Genomic DNA, 21,899 nt, shown 5'->3' on the forward strand with positions numbered 1-21,899 from the left:
TAGTTTTTGTTTTTATTACCAATCTATTGCTACAAGCCACAACTACGTTTGAACTTTACACTCTAACATGTGTTGTAAAAGCTTTACAATACTGTATAAATTTTCATAGATATTGTTTAGTGAGGTTTTATTGTAGAAACACTGAGATGTAAGTACATTATAATGATTATAATAATTAATACTTTTTGGTAACTATTCATCAGCCTAATTTGTTCAATAGTTGATAAGCAAGAGAGTACAATAAATTATAATGTATACTGTATAATTGATTACAATAATTTGACAGATATAGTTTATAAAAACTTTTTTTGTTGATAATTGGTTAGATTTGAATAATAAATAAAGAGATGCACATACAAATCTAACTGATATTTACTACGCCTTTATAATAATCACTGATTAATGGGGCCATTTCAATTTTTATAAGGTTTACTAGCATGTCGTATTATATTATTTGTACAATTTCAATAAATGTGAGGCTCGTGAAGACCATAAATGGATATGCTTTTGTATAAGTATGATTAACTAACTAAAGAACCTTTTTAAATTTGCATTCTCCTAAAACAACTATTGTTTAAAAAATTTTACAGTTTTAATTACAGTTTGTTAGTTGAGGAAAAATAATTGGTGAAGTGTTGTATGCAAACAAATATGTGTAACACAACATTTTTGATTTGTCATAAAAGGAAAACATAATCAATTAAAACAGTATTAATATTTAATTACGGATTAAGATTATTAGTCAGGAAAACGAGAATAAATAGAAGGTTTGTATTGAATTGGCGGAAGTGTCTCCCAGGATGTCAAGGAACCCCTTTAGAGGGTAGGGACGGAACAGTCGCTGGTGGAACGATCTGCTTTTGTGTGAGGAAGGGAAATGAATAAATATGCAAAGTAAGCAAATTTCAGTTTTATTTTACCGAGTTAAGTTAATATTAGTTCAACATCCATCCTCTACTAGACACAACGAATCCTCTCTAGTTGGTGGGACTATTAGGTGTTATGAGTCCTTCGGGAATTTCCCATCATTATAGGTAGAACTACAGCGTAGTCTATTGTCTGTGGTTGAACACTACTTGATACAGCAATGGAAATTACGTGTAATTACACGAACCAAGGCATTTTGTGATACAATTCTAGTCGTTAACCTGACACATACTATAATGTAAATGGTAATAAATTAAATGAATTACTTAAGTACGTGGTGGGCAGACTGAAAAAATAATTGTTATCCTACTGTGAGGAAAGCAGCCGTTTTTAGTACTTAAAATCGTTTGCAAAATCGTCGTTTTTGGGTAGCTTCAAATAGGGAACAGGAAATAGTTATTTGTGTAACTAGTGAGCAAAGTGAGCAATTGACTCACTCCAGAGAAATACTTACGAGCCGTAGGCGAATGAGGAATGGTTTCTCGAGTGAGGCAATTGTACTTTGAACTCGAGTTGCACATTATACTTTTCCTACAGTTACCATAAAACATATAAATCGGTAAAGAAACGTAACATATTTTTACACCGAAGTTAACTTTTAATATGACATTTAATAATACAACAGTACAACAGCTGACCAGCTGATTTAGAGCCAGTGCTGCCAACGTATTTTGCGCGCATACGACCTTGTCTGCATGTTACGCGCTCACTATTTCGTGCCTTCACGTTGCAAATCTGGAGTGAGACAAAGTAATTAGAGTGAGACAATTGTTAACATTGTCTCACTGATGAGCGAATTGGCCACTTTGCTTTCTCAAATCAGTGAGAGAACATGTACATTGTTAGGTAACTGTAGGAAAAAAAACATTTTGGTCCTATAACCTCAAAGTTTTATCAGTGCATTATGAAAAAGCTGCTAATCACAGTACATTTAAAGTTATGTTTCTAAACAACAGAAATGTAAACATTGATGGTGACCTTGTATAACCTCAAATTATGTGGTATAATTTTGTAACGATTAGAAGGTTACACACAGCATGATGAACCCCACAGTATGATGAAAATATTTGTTCATCACACGAAGTGAAAATGTCATTTTGGTGCTCTTATTTCCAAGCTCGGGTGGGACCTCACTTGTAAAACACGATTGCGTTACAAAAAGAGCCACTTTTGCTCCTGAAAACTACTATAGTAGCTATATTATACTAGGATAAGTAAATTTAGACAAGGGAAATCAGCTTACCGATTTCTTCAGTCCTAAATTTAGATAGGTATTGTAAAATCATTATTTTCATTTACATTTATCCGTAGTATAAAATAGCTACCTTTTTGAAATTTAATTCTTTCGTATACAACTAAAACATTGAATAATTTTTCATGGTCAATCATGTTTATCATTAAACGTATCCTTGGCCATGTTAAAAACGACGTGCGACGGTAACATTTTTCACCTCCCTACACTACAACAGTGAATCTTCTCATTACAGTACAGCTAAGTCGATATCACATACCCAAATTGAAATATTGTACTCGAAAAGCAATAAAATACAATAATTGAAAACTACAACAATTTTAGATATAAATCACGGCTGATGTCACTGATAATTTTCACACGCGATAGTATAATCAGGAAAGTTCCAGTTTTATATCAGTGACCTTGGTGAAACAAAAGGTTATCATAGCATTTCCTCTTTGAATTAAACGAACTGATATATGTGAGCGCTCCCAATGGTTTTTGCACCACACCATGAACATCTGGCTGTTCTTGCTGTTTGTTGCGGGGAGCTTCGCCCTCTTGGGTTTCTCGGAGGCTGTCCCTCAGGTACCACGTGGTCAAGACTCTCCAGGGACCCTCAGCGCCTCTCGGAGGATGGGTAACGGAATGGGAGGAGGTCGAAGTCAAGGCAAAAGAAAAATGGGATAGGCTTGTAGTGCCCAGGTTGGTAATATTACAGTACCTATACATGCCTATATAGTTTATCTTAAATGGTTCTATTGAAAAGAAATCAAAACCAGAATGTTTTAGAGTGGCTTGAATCTCATAAGAAGCAAAACATATTTTTGAAATTGTAGCATACATATTTTCAATGTATAAAGTAAAATTTATGTTGTATAGTTAATAGTTCCTTAATTAATTTATCATAATACCAAATTGTGTGTATAAAAATACTAGTTTGGAACTTTTGTATTTTTAAATATTCAGTAAAATAAATGTAGCTACATTAACGAATAAATACTGATATTGTACTTTACTCAAATTCTATTACAAGAACGATTTGAAGGAGGAACCGATTTCTTCTAAAACAAATGCTCCAAAATAATTCTGACATTCGGATTGTACCCGATTTCCAAATTTTCATCTGAAGTAAGCACGACTTCTCGATAACCCGATGCGCACAATCACACAAGCGATAGACTCATCAATCCAGGACAGCTCCCGTGGGACAAGACAGGAATTTGCTTCACTTCTTCACGTTTCTTACTTGAAATATTTCACTCGGCGGAGATGTTCGGTGCTTAAACACATTTACCGAGGTTTAGAAAATATTTGTTTTCATTTAAATACAACTTTATGTTATTTGCTTCTCCAAGTACACGGTGAGTAATTTAAAATTAAAATAAAATTATGGCCCAGTAGTTTCAATTTCGATTTGTTGTGGTAATTCAACTTAAATAGATATAATCTATATTTATAAAAGAGGAAGTTTGTATATATATATATTTTTTTTTTTTGAACGTTATGGACTCTAAAACCGCTCGACAGATTGTAATGAAACTTTCAGGCATTATTAAGCATTATTCAAGGGGGGTTTGTGTGAAGTTTGGTGCAGATCCGTCATAAGGGCTCCGCCCAAGTGGCTCTGGAGTTTCCCATGTTAACCTTATGAGTACTCATATTTAAATGGAATTAAAGAATCTTAACATCTGTGTAAACCAAACAATTTGATTCTGTGATGATCAATAGCATCAAAAGGTAAAAGGTTACAAAATGTACCAACAGGGTGCAGCACTATTAATTGTCTAAATTTATGACAACAGTTGCTAATTTTAACCAAGCAGCTGTGATACAAAATTAACCGTCAAAGTAGGACTGTTTACAGTTATGTTTATGTTTTTAATTTAATAAATAATTTTTGATGGTGTGTGAATAAGGAGTTTTAATAAGTGCGTAAATCATTAACTTCATTAACATCATTGACTTTCTTTTTTCCAAAATGTTTATAAAACCTATTGAATTTGTATGGTTTATTTCCCAAACAATAATGTATGGGAAATAAAAGTAACCAGTTAATATTTTAAGTTAATACTTTTAGTGGAATACTAAAAGTTTATCTACATACAGCAGATCTATGGAATAATAATATTCTCTTCCCGTTGCGAAGCACGGGTATGGTGACTAGTATACACATAGAAATGAACATATTATACCGTATGGCTAGTAAAGCTAGCCTGCAGTGATTGTTTAAATTTATAAGGGAAAAATAAATTCTTTAGAGTAAAATAACTGTTCTTGATATAAAATTAAAAAAGTGAAATCTACGACAAATGCAGCTGAACAACAAGTCCAGTTAAGCACTGTGAAGATAGGTTAATCACCCACGAAGAGAGACCTACATAGTCAAAAAGCCATGATTGACTATGTGTTTTATATAGTATAGAGATACGATTTGGTACTAGTTTGTAACAAAAGCTCCTTGCACGACGGTGCCGCCACACTTGCGATCTCTCAGTACAATAATTTACGCTGACTAAACTAACTGTAGAAAACTTTATATATTTTATTTTTTAATTATTTTTTTTTGTATATTTTTTCATTTTGATCAATTAATAATGACTAAAAAAAAATTCGCTAACTCTGACTCTGGAACTGATCTTTTACCTTGAATAAACCTTCCTTGTAAAAAAAGTAACATGCAAGGGATCTTAAAAGTATTATAAAATAAATCCCATACATACATAAAAAATATTGGATTTATAGTAATACAATACTTGTAATTCCTATTATTTTTGACAAACTTCTTTTTTGATCTCATTTGTGTTAAAGATAATTTTGTTCCATACTGTCTCTGATGCTACTTGGTGTAAGTTAAACTTACTTTAATATCAGCTTGGAAACCTCATAGATAGAGCAAAGTATCATAAAGTCTTAGCTCATTTCCTTGCCTGTTCAAAGCGAATATAAGGAAATTGAATATGTTATCAATTGATATCTGGGAACTTCATCAGGTCTCGTCATCCTTAACCAAATAAATATTGGGTTAAGCAATCATACAGCTCTACTTTCTTCTAAAAGGTAACTTCTAGTTAGTTCCAATTATAGTAATCCGTACTGTAACAAAATGAGATAAGGCTTTATAATATTAGGTCTTTCACGTGAATAATTTTTGTTTCAGATTTCAATATGTTCAAGTAACAAGGGATATACGGTCTTCTATGGATTGGATACACACCTTTGAAATTTGAATTAAAGTTACAGACTTGTTTAAATCGTTTCGTTTACTGGTATCGTGAAAATTAAATAGGTAATAGTTGTTTATGATAGGAATATACTCAAACATATTGTTTATTGAAAAAAAGAGAACAGTTTTATGTATCTAATATAATAGAATATTAATTATATCAAAGTTATTTAGCCTAACACTATTTCAGTTTTCTAAGTTACATTTTTAGCAAGATTAGGATTCCTTTATGTAAAAAAAATAAAACATTCTGACAAATCTCACTGCTAAAGCTCATATTACTCAGCTTTGTTTTTGTTTTTTGTTGACCCTACTGGAAAATCTCCTGGTATCATGTTTGGCATTAATTGAAATCACTTTTCAACTACATGATTTATTTGTTGACAATGACTGGTCATAATAAAACGAAATTTAATGCGTTAAACTGTTATCGTTATTTGCAATTTGTATCTTTATTTGAGATTAGAATATCATAATATTCAAATCTTTCTTTATTTGTCTCTATTTTAAAATTTTTATGTTATTACCTAATGTTATACAATTGAATGAGGCGTAAATCAACATTCACATCTTGGGTCGATGCGTTTTTTAGGTTTTCGAAGTTTTTAAAGTTTAAAGTTTCTACTTCAATTTCATTCGCCGAACTTAAGCCACCAAAAACTGTTTTAAATCTTTAGTAAGCAATTCCATTAAAATACCCAACAATTTACTTATGTATGTGATGTTTCGTAGTTTTACAAACATTATGCGCACAAGAACTTATTATCAATATGTAAGTGACTTGGTTTCAATTGATAAAGTTAATCAATCATATTAGGAAGGTAATTATAATTAAAACAATATTATTATCTTCCTAATTACTTCAAGTGTTGGCCAAAACCATAATGACGAAACAGTAATACAGACAAACTCATAGTAGTGAAAAAACTTCATTTTAATAGTAAAGTTACAAAATGTCAATATAATTAGAAAAAAAGGCAAATAACAATTTAACAAAATAATTCACACCATTATTTTGCATCAATATTGTAATCTTACGGGACTGGGAGTTGCGTATTTTGTTACTAAGCAGGCAAATGAACCTGTTAGCCTTGGAACGATCTTCACCATTTAACAAGTTGAAGACGAAGAAGGTCATTGAAGGTGAAGGACATCAAAGGTGAAACACATTGAAGTTGTATTTTATTAGCTTGCATAATTTTAGTTGGTAAAAAACTAGTAATATATTACAGAAGTATTAGACAAAATATGTTTTTTAATTTTAAACACAAATATATGTTATTTTAAACACCTTTTTACTTAAAAACAACTTATAGGCTGTACATCTGTTGGAAATGTAAGCAACAGTGTAGTGCTTCAGTGTAATTTTCGTAACAGAACATTTACACATAAATTATGAAGTCTTCCTTCGTCTAGCGTGAATTTAAGTTATCTATTTATTTATTTTATTCCAACAGAACAACCATTACATTGATTCATATACAATAATAAACTTGACAGTTGCTTTGGTTTTACTGTGTTTTAACACTCGACAAATAACACGATGAGGGCCTAATAAGTTTCGCGATTGCAAAGGAAAACGTATACTAAGTGACGAAGATAAAGACTACAGGTTGACTATAGTTTATCTAACAACAGACATTCTTAATTAGCAAAATCTTTTAAAATACACATTAAACCTTTTTAAAGTTGAACAACGAATATGCTGGTTTGCCACTTAACAAGGTAACTTACAGTTGAGTGGAAAATCATAAAGGAAAGTAATCCAGGGTTATGGTGTTCGGGAGTCAGTGATCGAGCCAGTAAAAGGGAAAGCAAAACTTTTGTTCCTGGTTATTGTACGTTTTACTTTATTCTGTTCAGGGTTTCTTTTGAAGTTGAAGTAACAATCTGAAATTTAATGGTTTAATTATACAAGTAGGTGAGATATAAGACGTTGTAAACAAATTCCAAGTGTACACATTTTAAATCTTTTTGAAATAATACACTAGTTGTACAATAAACCACGTTTAAACTCAACTTCACGTAAACATTTTCGTATTATATATACAGTACAATGCATATCAAACATTAATATGCTGTTTAATGTTTAGCTCTGGTAAAGTATATATAAGCTACTTACTTAGATGATAACGTTATTGCCAAAAGAATTCAAAATTCAAATAGCTGACTATTCAAAACTCACTAAAAAATATCAAACAAATGTAGACGTGGAAGAAACGGTTTGGAAATATCTTTCTGATAAATACAATTATTTGACTCTTTTTTAGCTCTCTGAACTGTGAAATATCGCAATAACATTTCTGGACTGATCACCATTTTAATTATTGTCCAGCTGATAGCCATTCAAAACGTGCCTTTTCAGGACAACATTCAAGTCATCTGTAATACTAACTCTTGTGACACTATTATTCATGTTAAACCAATTACACTTCAAAGTGGGTGCAGAAATCATCTAAATTGTAGATTTGCAGTTATGTTTGCTATTGTTTCCGGATGTGGTATAATCATTATCACCACACTTGAGTGACCATTCCAGGAAGTACTTCCACAGTTTCCTACTGAAGTTAAAACGTAATTACTTATTCAGCCTCTCTTCATTAAGTTGATTTTTTTAAATGTTGAGATTAAATGTATTTGTACACTAATAAATAAAAAAACTTTGGATAAAACACACACTCCACTTGTGTCTAACTGTGCAAATGCCTGTAGACATACCGTATACATATCTTCCTACGATACTCTACACACACACCACATCACGACATTATGAACACCATTGGAAATACTGTATAAGCAATGTAACTGAGTTCATAAGTTTCACATACCATCAGCTTAAAGTTAAAACTTAAACCTCGTACCAACTACCAAAACTTATTTGGAATCAATGACATTAGGTAACGCTCTTGATAAGCTTTTTATTCGAAGTTGTAATCAAACATTGTCAAACCAATCTGAAGACAGACTTGGTCAGTTCAATAATTGCCAAACTCCACCATGTCCTTACAGTCATTTTCATCCTAACATCAGACTGCTTTCCCTAAAAATGCCAACTATAGGGGTTAAAAAGAACAATTTCAACTTCTAAATCTTTCTTTCATACTTATTTGAAAAATAAGTGTGAATTGAAATTTCATATTTTTGGTCTATTTATATGCTAAATGTATTTAGGCACCTTCACATTGCATAGTTATGCCCATATGGAAAGTTGTATGTCAATTCGTCTTGCCGTTGACGAGATATAGTGGTTAACTCCGTGTAATTCAAAAATAATTATTAGCAAATAAAATAATAAGATTTGTATCTTTTTGGTACTGATCTAACTACAAAAGTGGCAGGAAAATAATATAGCAAGTTTGATAGTACTGGATGTTGTAAGCAAGTTTAAGAACAGTATATTTTGAGACTCTTTATCACTCTTTATCACATACAATTAATGTAAAAATAACGAGGGAAGGTATAACGTCATTATATAGAGACAATTGTCTCTTACCTAATGTAGCGATAAAAATAAGAACCATATACCTATATTTATTTCACATACAATTTATTTCACTCTCAAACTGTTTAACTGCATGGTAAAAAAAGTATTTGCGTCTGAAAGTGATAAATTATCATTAAAGTGCCGAAGCCATGTCTGGGCTTATTTCCGATGTCTGGTAAGCTGAGGAAATTGAAAATATTATCAAATTATCAAAAACGTCTAAGTGAAATGAAGATACCATAATCGAACGTCAAAGCTCAACAATTTGTGCTCATTTCACATTATGTGAATTAAATCTAACAATTCACTCGTAGTCAGCTGTAAATATAAAATCGACAGTTAATTATTATTGGTAAAATTCACTGTACTTATGGGAGGTAACAAATTAAATAATCGATATCAGTAAACTGACACATACATTCTCCCATTATTAACAACCATTATAATGAGTATGCAGTAGGAGTCAAAATCACTATTGCAATGACTTTTGAGCCACCATTTTACGGTTTTGGGGGTTGTACCGGTTTGTTAAGAGTTAATAGGACCATAAAATACAAAATTCTAACCAAAATCGTTCGAGCTGTTTAAAAAAAATCTCATTTTACATAATTTTATGGGAAACTCACCATTATAAACAAAGATAGAAATATGGTGGAAAACTCCTGGATATACCATGAAGTAGTATCCATATCCAAATTTGATCAAAACCGGGCCACAGTCGTAGGCTGTAGCTCTGTACACACATACCCACACACACAATTCGTTTCTAAAACTACTCTTTTGGGTTCATGGGGACACAAAACGGACATTTCCTCTAAAACTCACACTCTAATATTGAGGAAAACACTACTTTCTTCATTCACCCTGTATAGGGGAAAAGTAAAAGGATCAACGAATTTAATAAAATAAATTACATTAAAAAGTTCCCTGCACAGATTTAATTCCAAAGATTTAGTTATTGAAACCCATCATCACATTTGTGTTATGATACAGACCAGCTCATTATGTTTTGTATGCCCTCGTTCATATCTTAGGATGTTATTTTCTTAGTCAGTCATAGGAAAAATCTTGGCAATAATCAACATTCTTCTTCACATTGGTTAATTTCCTAGCCACCTCTATTAATTGACTAGATTGCATAAGCAAATATTTGAAAAAAGTTAATTTTTAATTACAAGTTATTTTAAAAACAAATATTTACACATTTTTATTCAATTAAAGCAAAGAAAAGTTATTCATCGCAAAAGTTGGAGGTTTTTGTTTGGCCTCGGGGTAAGCTTGATTGGGCTTGGAACAATCAAACTCAAGCTTTATTTGATTCCTACTCATTAAAAGCTTCCACAACAATGAGTAATGATTCGTCCCAATCCACAACAGGGCAAGATAGCTCCAAGCTCAACCGTTCCTTGTTTGTTTGGAGACTGCAATTTGCCTTAATTTATTTATACAGTTATTTCGTATGCTCTTAACATGTATTTGTTTTAATTCTAGCATTTGTGTTTAAAGTATAAACGAGATCCTTCTAGTTATATTAAAAAGAGAACACTTTTTTTGATTACACGAAAGTAATTTTTTGTGTTGACTTATGCAGATCTATAAATTAGAGAAACTAAACAATTTCATATAGTATAGGACACCGAGTTTGACATTTCATCCTTGCAAGGAACTTTACTAACAAAAATCATGTCTACATAAATAATTACAATTGTGACTACATTTGAAATTATAACACCTGCAATAAAATTATTATGTGATCGAACATTTAAAAGTTTGAGTTAAACCTAACCTAACCTGATTAAGTGCTTAAGTTTTAGCTATGAGCGTGTTTAAAACCCAAAGCTATTTATGTGTAACTTGCGTATATCAATAAATACAAAACCTGACCAATACATTCAACAACATTAATATCGAAACCTCATGTATCAACAGTGTGTTTCAAAAGAGACTTACGTTTAAAACAGTAGTTGGTAACACTATTATTTAGTGTGAATTGCAGTGAACAGTGAATTACGGTTTTACTATATAGGTACGTATTAAATGGTGGCCGCCTGTTGAGTAGCAGGAGATCACAGGTACATGAGTGATGGAACGTAACGTAACGGCGAACCGTTTCACAAGTGTTACTTGACGGGATAGTTTCGGTGATATTGACAGTCGGCATTTCCCACCAACGTGACAGCTAGTGATTCTATGATTGCTTTCAGCAGTGCATTAAAATGATCCAATCTATGACATCGCTCCGGCATGCCAGTAGCAGTGGCGTATGCGGTATGCACCACTTGCGACTGGCATGCCAGTAGCAGTGGCGTATGCGGTATGCACTACTTGCGACTGGCATGCCAGTAGCAGTGGCGTATGCGGTATGCACTACTTGCGACTGGCATGCCAGTAGCAGTGGCGTATGCGGTATACACTACTTGCGACTGGCATGCCAGTAGCAGAGGCGTATGCGGTATGCACTACTTGCGACTGGCATGCCAGTAGCAGTGGCGTATGCGGTATGCACTACTTGCGACTGGCATGCCAGTAGCAGTGGCGTATGCGGTATGCACTACTTGCGACTTGCATGCCAGTAGCAGTGGCGTATGCGGTATGCACTACTTGCGACTGGCATGCCCGTAGCAGTGGCGTATGCGGTATGCACTACTTGCGACTGGCATGCCCGTAGCAGTGGCGTATGCGGTATGCACTACTTGCGACTGGCATGCCAGTAGCAGTGGCGTATGCGGTATGCACTACTTGCGACTGGCATGCCAGTAGCAGTGGCGTATGCGGTATGCACTACTTGCGACTGGCATGCCAGTAGCAGTGGCGTATGCGGTATGCACTACTTGTGACTGGCATGCCAGTAGCAGTGGCGTATGCGGTATGCACTACTTGCGACTTGCATGCCAGTAGCAGTGGCGTATGCGGTATGCACTACTTGCGACTGGCATGCCCGTAGCAGTGGCGTATGCGGTATGCACTACTTGCGACTGGCATGCCAGTAGCAGTGGCGTATGCGGTATGCACTACTTGCGACTGGCATGCCAGTAGCAGTGGCGTATGTGGTATGCACTACTTGCGACTGCCGTGTGCTATGTTGAGCCTCTAAACCTGAGTTAACATAAAATAATCCCGGTTGTTGACGATTTGAGGAATTCATATCCACTTAAATTTATAGTTATACCATGTAATATACTTGGAATATAAAAGATTTACGAGCATTAAATCTGGAATTTAATTAATCCTGACGAGTTGGAACCGCTATTAGTCCGGATCAATGGGGGCAGATGGGGGCATACTGTATCAGTCAGAAAATTGGCGAAACTCAAATCAATTATAGTTGAAACATTACTGAAAAACAACAAAACTTTCAAAACACTTAATCAACTTTCAAGACATTTCTCGACTCGCGATAAGAAGCTGGCCTTGATCGCAAATTGACCCTCTTTGATCAGGCAAGATCAAACGTGCCTAATTGATTTGCCAAGACGGCTTCTGCAATTTCCTCTGATATTTTCTTCGTCAGTTTTGCAGTTATTAAATATTTTGGTCGAAATTCAATTTTTAAGTCAAACCACGGTATAACTTAATACTTTAATTCATTTAAAGTCGTAAATAGCATGATCCTGTTTTTGGGGCCATGGAAACGGGGTTTTGTGGGGGGTTCTATTGGGGGTAAAAATTGGGTTTGCTAATTTTTTGACCCACCTATTTTTTTCAAGAAAATTTCCTACTTTCTCTCTAAACCATTTTTAAGAACTTAAAAAAACAAATAATTTAGTACAAGTATTTTTGTACGGCTTTAGTTACCGAGAAAAATCACATAATTGTAAATTTAAAATTCCTAAGTTATTTTTACAAAGAATAAGTAAATAGTTATAGTTTCTTTGCTTGATGTTCGGGGTTGGTGGTGGTAGTTACTTGTGTATTTTTTTACCATTGTGATGGAAAATGTCTGCATTACACCTTTGAGTTTGATTGTTTATGGATATATTTTGATCAATTTTAGAATTTAAATAGGTAGATTTAAGTGGAAATTTAATGATGCAAATGGAAATTCGCTTAGTCAACAGGTTTGCTGCGGGAGGGATGTTATTTAAACGCATTGGCCTGATTAAAACACTGTGATATGGAAAATAGAATTTTTTATTGACACAAATTGTGAAGCAATAGAAACCATAAAAAATCTACCTGTATGGACATAAGTATAATAATTTGTTAAACAGCTATCGAATGCTATCGAATGTTGTGGTATATTAGCTTAAAACCTATGTTAAATGTAAATATTATGCGATTTTCTATTTATGGTAAATGTAAGCTATCCTGAAATTGTAAACTATCCTCATTTTAAGTGAATGATATAAAAGTGGCTTGATGTCATGGATATATTATAGCTATTTATTTTACAGCATAGTTAACTATTAGCTAATTAAAACAACGAATTTATCTTTTTATGATGTTATGTATTTTATTTGTAGCGAATAAGTCCAATGAATCTGGAGGTAGAGGTCCAACAAGCGGTTTGATAAATCACTCTAAATTAAACTACAAAGTAAAATTTGACCTAAACAAGGAAAATGAAATTATAATTTTTAGGCCTATATTAAAATATAACCATTTTCAATCTTAAAAAAATCCATACACATGGATAAAGCTGTTAAATAGAATAAAACAAGTATACAGTTTTTAGATAAGGTATGAGTTATAGTTTTGAAGAGACTAGAAGCGCAGGATTTTCTAGAATTAGTTTATTACGTCCTAGCTTCAGTTAACTATTACATTATGTGAGAACGAAGAAAGACAGGGTTCAGGTGATAAATAAGAATATATGTGTTGTGTAAGGTTGAAAGGTGGAAAGGATGGTTGGAGGGGGGGGGGGTTGTTGATGAGAGGGGGGTTGTCTCCAGCGGGATTACATGATGCTACATCTTGCTCTACGTAACACCACAAGTTATGGCAAATCCCGACTGAAATATTTGGTTTCCTCACATTTTTCACGTTACAAGTCTTGAAAACTGTTTTCATCATAATGTAGGGAAACTGGCCTTTTCTATTCAATGCGTTAGCAGCTAAAGCCAACTGTACATTAATTTCGGGTTGTCAATAAAATTGCAACTAGCTGAAAGGAAAAGCCGAATTTGCCATGTGTATGTAAAACGTTTATAAAAAATGTGAGTTGAAACCAGAGATTTGAGCTGGTGGCAAGATAAATCAGAATTAGACAACTTTAACTGAAAAGCCGAATTGCAATTGTAAGTTATGTAGTCTAGTATTGACTCCAAGTGTTCTGGGGTGAAGGATGTTAGCTGCACATTTGTCTTACTTGTAAACAATGTGAACTGATTGAGATTAGTTGTACACGGCTATTATTGACTGCAGTTCATTGCTGTCGGAACTTTTATTGTGATTGGTTTGTTCTAAATTAACAATATGAGTAACGCCGGAAAACACAATCGCAACTGACCAAGGGGTTGACTACCCCGGCAACTGTATGTTTATAAGCCTAGAGACTAAATAAGGTGGAAAATATTTTGAGAGATTTGTGATGCCAAAAATAATCCATATCTATGTTCTGCGAATTAGTTAATTAAAAATGGTGCAATATGAAAAACATTGTTTCCGGTTTATTATAAAACTTTGGATGATTCTCCTATACTGTATACACATCTTCTCTCTAAGCTGATAAAGATATAAAGAAAAACCTTGTTTAACACATGAGAAACTATTCTTCATATTTCTTAATTTTGTGCAACAGTGTTTTTATTATTTATTTTTAATCTTACTATTTTGTTTTCATAACCTTAGACACATTAATCGGCAATCATTAATTATGAATTGACGAATTTTGAATGAAGTCTTCAGATGACTACTCAGTAGAGTGTAAGTACTATAATTATACGTTGAATTCTGTTTTTGTAGAATTGCATTTCGTCGATTTGTTGGAAACCCAATACAAATTGTAAAGGCAAAAACTCATCTGTGAATAAAAACTAAAAATAATACCAAAAACTTTCTCTAGTGGAAACGTACATAATTTTGGAAACTTAAAACTTTCTCAGTAATTATTTTACCTTATTAGAGTCTTTGCATTTGTCTGATTGCTAGCAATGCATTACACACTTACATATGGTATACAATGACCATCTTCATAACGTAAAATGTGTATGTTGTGTATTTATAAAATGCAAGTTAATTTTTTTAATGCTATTAAAGGTACAAGTGAATTTACAGACATTCAGAGGGAAAACTTCTAAAATATTTGTAATTAAATATTATTTACATTGACTGGATGTTAAAGCGAGGATTGTATAATATTCGTATTTGAATTATGCATAATATTTTGTCGTGTCACTGAGTGACATTCAGTTAGACTATCCTCACCATATTTTATTCATCAATATTCATCCAAATATGCCCAAAACTAACATCACTATCATAGTATCACAATATAAACCTATTATTGGAAATAATAATATATAAATTGGGTTTTCGTTGTAGTACTTTATAAACTAGTTCGATGTGGTTCACGGCGGATTAGATATACTGTAAGAGTTCAAGGACTAATTGGGTACTAAGATTGATTTAAAAGTAAACATAAAACAATTGTTTAGTTGTTTGAGCACAAAACCTCATTTCTAAACGCTACATTTGAAATAACATTGCATAAAAAATCATTCCATCCCATTTTGGTGATTTTATATCCCAACCAACGTTTAATGTAGAATATTAAAGGAAGTAATATACAGGGTGTTTTTTTAAAAACTTGCATCTTTATTTATATAAAAACCACAATAGATAGAATATGCAGTTAAAAAAAAACACCCTGTATATAAAAATGGCATAGTATAAAGTAAATTTATGCAGCTATGTTACTTTATATTTAAAGAAATATTTTTTAGTAGGTGCACAAAATTTGCGGTTTAAGAGGGTCCAAAACTGATTACATTTACATTTTTACATGTTTTCAATTTTAAATTTTACATTTTTAACATTATATTTGTTTAAACTAGTTATTAGATGAATAGAACTACGAACCCACAATGAATACCATGATTTTAGATCCAAACTATACGGAAAGATTTACCACCCTAAATCAGGTATTAAAAAGGAGCCTTGTTGAAATACATTTGCATCAACTATGTAGTGTCTTGTTTCCAATCTGACTGTGGTTAACATTAAACCAAAGGAACAGCTGTAAACCATAATTAATTTATAAACAGTTATGATGAAAGTTGTTCAGCAACTGGATCTTTGAAAATGGACTCTAGAAACAAATAAAGGTGAAGGGGCACCCCTAAAAGAAAATTACCTTTTGATATTAATATCAATTATTAAATTAATATAAATTAACATTAGATACTATTTTACACCTAGAAATTCTCTTTTCTCCTAAAACGCCTTTTGAGTTCTCAAGTTTTTGGTGAACATTCAAAATCTAAATGTGATTGACAATAAATGTATTTTCATAATTATATTTAAATTTGTTTATATAGTTTTATACCTTTTTAGGCACATTGTAAACGACTGTTAAAGTATAGTAATGTAGGAAATCAGCAACCAATAACAAGTTTACATCCTGAAAGTTTATTTTTTGATATCTTGATACTTTTTAATACTTTTCATTGAAACGGCAACCATACTAAGTATTTTAAGCCAAGTATGAATGGAGATGAGTTTAATAATGAGTGACGCGATCTTGTAGTCGTCTTAGTGTCTTAAGGCCGACATATTCCTCAGACAAAGCTGTTAATTAATAGCGCATACAGCTAATGGTAACTAAGGGGCCTGCAGCTTATAGTGGAATCCGATCCACATTTTTTCCTTGGTATTAACAAATTGGTCTAATTATCATAACTAGGTGAAACCCGTCGAAATCGACGGTTACTTTCTAGATTTACGCCAATTCATCTAACTGCGATAAATTGAGTGAAACTATACATATTTTGAGCATTTAGCATTGTTTAAAGGTTATTACGTGTAAAAACAATAATGATATTAATTGCGATAGTTACCAAATATGGTCGATCATTCAATGAATAAAATATTTCCCATTCTGTACGTCATTGGAATTATTAGTATATTATTTTGTATCTCTTCCTTTGGAAGAACCTTTAAATAGTATTAAAATTGTATTGGTGGATCTTTTGTAGCTAAACACTTCCGTGATTTCATCAGTGTAATGCAGATTAATCTATGATTTTATAAAAAAATATCTGTTTGTTGGGAAGAGACGATCTAACTTCAAGGGGTGGTATATCCTTTACAGTGTAAGTTTTATTTTTTCTTCGTCACGTTGCGTCAGTTCAGGGTCACCAGGGAGTATCGCATCCACAGTGCATGCCTATAAATATCCAAAATTCGTGACCTCCTAGTACTGCAGCTGGATTACAGTCTCAGTCTGTATAAATGACAATAAAAGCACAAAACATCATCCACTCGCCACATTACAAGATTTAAAATATCTTCCAATTTGACCTAAAACCGTTTGAAATAACACAACAAACTATTAAGCTATGATTTCAGTTTAATAGTAAGCCTATCTAGCCAGATTCCTTTATCTAAGTAGACGATGCAAAATGCGTGAGATGTGTCTAATATTATTATCGATAGCATAACTATCACTTGATACATTGGGTGACGTAATAATGGTTTTTGTTACTAATAAACATTGTAAACAATACACAAGCCAAAAACTGCGCCCCTTGTACCCGCTATCAGAGTTCCAAGGTCAGTGAGATAGAGGTTATATTCGTCTGTAACACTGCTGCCGGACTCACAATTTACCATGGCCTCGCGAGTGCTGATGTTCTGTTTGCTGATAGTTGTGCTCATGTTGGATGTAGTGATGAGTGCGCCTATGACCGAAGCTGACGAAGAAGTGCAAGGGAATCCTGCGGCCTACAGGATCCAGAACTTATTTAAAAAGGTTCAGGAAACCTGGGTAGGTTTTCTGTTTTTTATTTTAAAGGACTTTTCCAAGGTAACAGGTCCAAACGCTAACTCTATGGCCTAACGTTAAAGGATAACAAACAAAGTTTTTAATGAACAGTTATTATTAAAACTCAGTTGATTTTAATATTTAACCGTTTACTGATACGGATTAAAAATTACTATTTAAGGGGTAATTTAATTGTTGGTAAACATAAAATTTTTACTATTGTACTTCTCTAAACCTGGCTCATTTGTACATCGATAAATTTTAAACATGTGTAAGTGAAGATTGCGAAATGGATCGATATATCTTAAACGCAATTATCAGATCACTATAAAAAAATACCCTGTACTTTTCAGCTTTTGTTTTTAGGTGAATAACAAACAATTTATTAAAATAATGTTTAAGTTCAAGATCTTCAACAAGAGTGATTTACTTACCTTAAATATGTTAAAATTATAAAAATAGTAATTGATTTAAGATCCTTGTTCATAAACTGTTTTGCCTCTTGTTTACAAATTAACTTTGATTATAGAATCAATTAACATTAAACCTTTATAAAGAAAGTTTATCAGTTTCACTGGATCAATGAAAGCAAACGCTAGAAATAATTCAAACTCCAGGGGGGCGAAGACCTAAAGGACATTTACCTTTCTGTCCCCATTCGTCACTCCGTTGGATAATAAGCTTAAAAATGATAACATTTATAAATGTAAACAAGCTACATTGGTATGAAATTCATAGTAATAGTACAGTTTATAGTACAGTTTTAAGAGAAGTGAAAAAAACATATTTACTACCATTGCGTTTTATTTCTATTATTTATTTTCCTTCTTTTTTCTTATTTTTATTTGTTTTAATTGTTGTAACTAAGGCAAAACAAACCCGTTATTAATGAACTTAAGAACAAAGCCAGAATTAACAGTGACATGTGACTCGTGATTCCAAATAAACCAAATCTCAATAATTATATTTAGATTTTTTTTAGATGCTAACAATGAACTGATGCCACATCCTACCTAAATTAAGAAACACAAGACACCCCTATTGTTTGTGGTGCCTTGAAGCCCAACAACTAGATTAAACTACGGTTACTCTGCTCTAATAAATTATCTAAAGCAAATTTGTTTGCATGTCTTGCATGTCAATAGATTGTTACTGTTTCAATACTGATCCATCTTCCTAAAACATTTCTAAAACGTCTCCTTTTTCAATCCAGGCATAACCCACATCCCATTTAAAGAACAAACCGTTGATATTTCAGAAGCAATGTATTCAGAGGTTTAACGACTTGTTTGGTCCCTTCATACACGATATAACTATCATACAGTAAATCCTATGAGTTTTATAACTCATAGTTTCCTTGGCCAAGAAGTTCCCGGCTATATGGTATTACTTATATGATTACCTAAGCCCAACACATTTTATCTCACAGGCAATTTAAAAGTTAAATGGAATTCAGAAGATATAAAGCGATCCTAAAGTCCCCAAGAGTTTTCAATATTGATAGAGGCGATAGTTTTAATAGATAATTTTGAACAGCGTTTTATGTATGATATAGAAAAGTTGTATGCTTAGATACTACACATTTTCAAAATTCGTAGACGGATTTTGGGCCAAAATTTAAAAGTTCCTATTTAAATTGTTTAACCATGTTAAATCTGGTAACATGTTTGTCATCCTTATAAATCAACAACTCTGGCTGTATTAAACATTGGAAAAGGTGCAAAACCATCTTTAGAGACCCTTAAATTTATTTCAATGCTTCGTTACAAACTGTGGAAAATTAATTTGCAATAGTTCCTTTCAACTCCCTATGCATAGCTGTTGACGTAGCCTCTTTGAGTTTTCCTTCCCTGTAACGAAACCCCGGGAAATACTCTATTTTGAAGAGAAAGGATGTGAACCAATGCTTACGCTAGCTTTCATATTTTCAGACCAAAATCTGCCCTTACGCTGAAGATCGCCACCACGAAGATGCATCAAAACTGTAGTGAGTATTTTGAAACAATTCTGAGGTCTGAATTGGAGTAGTTTGATACTGAGCTTCATAATTAAGTTTAAGTTGTAATTTATATCAATTTTGCAATGATTGCTTTATTTATTAGTATTTAGTTTTATTTACTATGCTGCGCTATACGTTGCTGTCTTTGTGAAGGTAGATTCCTTAAAGCAATCTGCGATATCACACTTGTGAGAGTTATGTAGATTGTTTTACTTTTTTCATTTGCAGGGTAAAAATAATGGCTAATTTCTTTGCTTGGATCGGAAATATTTGTAATCAATATAAATCTGGTACTTTTAACTTTTGTTTATTACATTTTGACTGTTAGTTTTTATTTCTTTAAAAAGAGGTTGGTGGCCTCTTTTTACCTTGCATTTGCCCGTCCACATAGACTACAGATCTGTGCGTGGAACGTATCCAGCAAAGCAAGGGGTGAGCCGGTACAGTACAAAGGTGAACTGTGCTAATAAAAGTTAGTGGCAGTGACCAGGATCCGAACCCACGACACTACTGCCTAGTTGTTTAAATAGTTTAAAATAATATATTAAATAGTTGTTTGAATACTTAATAATATTAAAAATAATTATAATAAACCTTATTAGTAATTGTTAAACAAAAATAATTAAATAGTATGGGTATAGAATGTATTATGGTAATAATTAAATTATAATAAAATCCAAAAAGTTTGATTCGGAGCTTAAAGTATATGCCTACTGAAGAAAACCGAAAATCTTTTGAACGTTCCTCCACAATTCAGGAGAGATTTATTTTGAAAACGCATCACAATTATTTAAAACCTCAAGCATAATTTTAATTTAATTTTGTTCAATCAATCAATCCCATGTAGCACACTATGATGTTTACTAAATAGGAGAGCACAAACTGATAAATAAAAATAAATATTTGATAACTCATCTATGTTTTTCGTTTTCCTGTTGCGATTTGCTGTATTTAAGTAATCTACTTTTCTGTTTACAAAAGGACTTGTCATCTAAAGGATGAGTTCTGGAGTATTTCTCTGCATATGTTATTCCTAGGGTATTTTATAAAACAGGTCATAAATAAATAAATAAAAATGTTTTTACTACCGTGCGTCACTCAGTACAATTACAGAGTAACTCAGGTCAATATCAAACATAAACTGGTTATAGTATTCATTACATTTGTATCAATATCCTCTGCCCGCTAACATTACAACGGTGTTCTATTCTACAATAGCACGATGATCAAAATATTTCCCAGTTTTAATGAAAATGGTGATATTAGTAGTAAAAATGAAACATGGTTTTAAGGTACGCGATACTTATAAGTGTAAACATGTTTATTTTACAATAGTTACCTCAACATTTATTATTTGTTGCAGGAAAAGAGGCTGCTTGAAAGATGCAACTTCTAAACGTTGGACAACGATAATACTCATTTATAGTATTCTAACATGAACTTTGAAAAAAATAGTAAATATATGTGATATTCGAAATAAGCTGTGATTTGTTTGTACAAATAAATATGTTAGATAGAGTTTTATTTATTTAAAAACTGACGGAATTATTATATTTAACCGTACAGGAGTTATAGACAAATTAGTTTTTTTTAGCAATATGTATAGTACCTATTTAAATAATAAAAACTAGTATTTTTTAAATTGTGTCATTTTATTTCATCTCATTCATTTTGCAAGATTCTAGCCATGCAGGTAAAGCAAATTGGCAGTCTCAGTTTATATATTAATTTTATTATTTCGTGGTTCTTAAAAAGTCAATTTAGAAGTGCGTGAAATTAAACGAGAAAGTGCGACAATTTAAGTTTATTCTCTGTTTTAGATATCCATATAAGAAACCAGCTACAACCATCATACCATACCAGCTTGCTTGGTATAGCATGGTATAGCTAGCTTACCATAGGTATCATGGAGACCACTACTCACAGGGACCAATTTACATTTTCATTTTTATGTCCCCAGAAGCTAATATTGAATCATATTTAAAATATTAAATTAAAATCAAGTTTTACAGTTGATTTAATTTTAATTTTTTGCTTACATTTGCCCTTAGTTAAACTTTTTATCCTCCCAGATTTTATAGGTATAACCAAAAATGTATTAGTTTT

The 21,899-nt window shown here is 32.5% G+C and overlaps 2 long non-coding RNA genes across 2 annotated transcripts; both read left to right on the forward strand.

The window, feature by feature from the left end:
- Positions 1 to 2,663: 2,663 nt before the first annotated feature.
- LOC128988752 (uncharacterized) lies at positions 2,664 to 5,650 on the forward strand. The gene is made up of 2 exons (XR_008490430.1): positions 2,664 to 2,866; positions 5,322 to 5,650. It is a non-coding gene; the product is annotated as an uncharacterized LOC128988752 (long non-coding RNA).
- Positions 5,651 to 17,630: 11,980 nt separating this feature from the next.
- Positions 17,631 to 21,435, forward strand: LOC128988748 (uncharacterized). Its single transcript, XR_008490426.1, has 3 exons — positions 17,631 to 17,797; positions 19,726 to 19,781; positions 21,157 to 21,435. It is a non-coding gene; the product is annotated as an uncharacterized LOC128988748 (long non-coding RNA).
- The last annotated feature ends 464 nt before the right edge of the window (positions 21,436 to 21,899 follow it).

This window comes from Macrosteles quadrilineatus, unplaced genomic scaffold (genome assembly GCF_028750875.1).
Source record: "Macrosteles quadrilineatus isolate MER2022 unplaced genomic scaffold, UCM_ALF_1.0 Scaffold_3__2_contigs__length_128488019, whole genome shotgun sequence".
Lineage (NCBI taxonomy): Eukaryota > Metazoa > Arthropoda > Insecta > Hemiptera > Cicadellidae > Macrosteles > Macrosteles quadrilineatus.